This window comes from Bison bison, unplaced genomic scaffold, assembly GCF_000754665.1.
Source record: "Bison bison bison isolate TAMUID 2011002044 unplaced genomic scaffold, Bison_UMD1.0 scf7180017864375, whole genome shotgun sequence".
Classification (NCBI taxonomy): Eukaryota; Metazoa; Chordata; class Mammalia; order Artiodactyla; family Bovidae; genus Bison; species Bison bison.
In genome coordinates this window covers 5,914,212-5,914,616 of record NW_011494947.1, presented here as the reverse complement: position 1 = coordinate 5,914,616, position 405 = coordinate 5,914,212, and positions in this window count along the sequence as shown.

Here is a 405-nt window from a genome sequence, read left to right as displayed (position 1 = left end):
AAAAGATGCTCAACATCACTCATTATCAGAGAAATGCAAATCAAAACCACAATGAGGTACCATCTCACGCTGGTCACAATGGCTGCTCTCAAAAAGCCTACAAACAATAAATGCTGGAGAGAGTGCAAAGAAAAGGCAACCCTTTTACACTGTTTGTGGGAATGCAAACTAGTACAGCCACTATGGAGAACAGTGTGGAGATTCCTTAAAAAATTGGAAATAGAACTGCCATATGACCCAGCAATGCCACTGCTGGTCATACACACCAAGGAAACCAGAATCGAAAGAGACACATGTACCCCAATGTTCATCACAGCACTGTTTATAATAGCCAGGACATGGAAGCAACCTAGATGTCCATCAGCAGACGAATGGATAAGAAAGCTGTGGTACATATGCCCAATG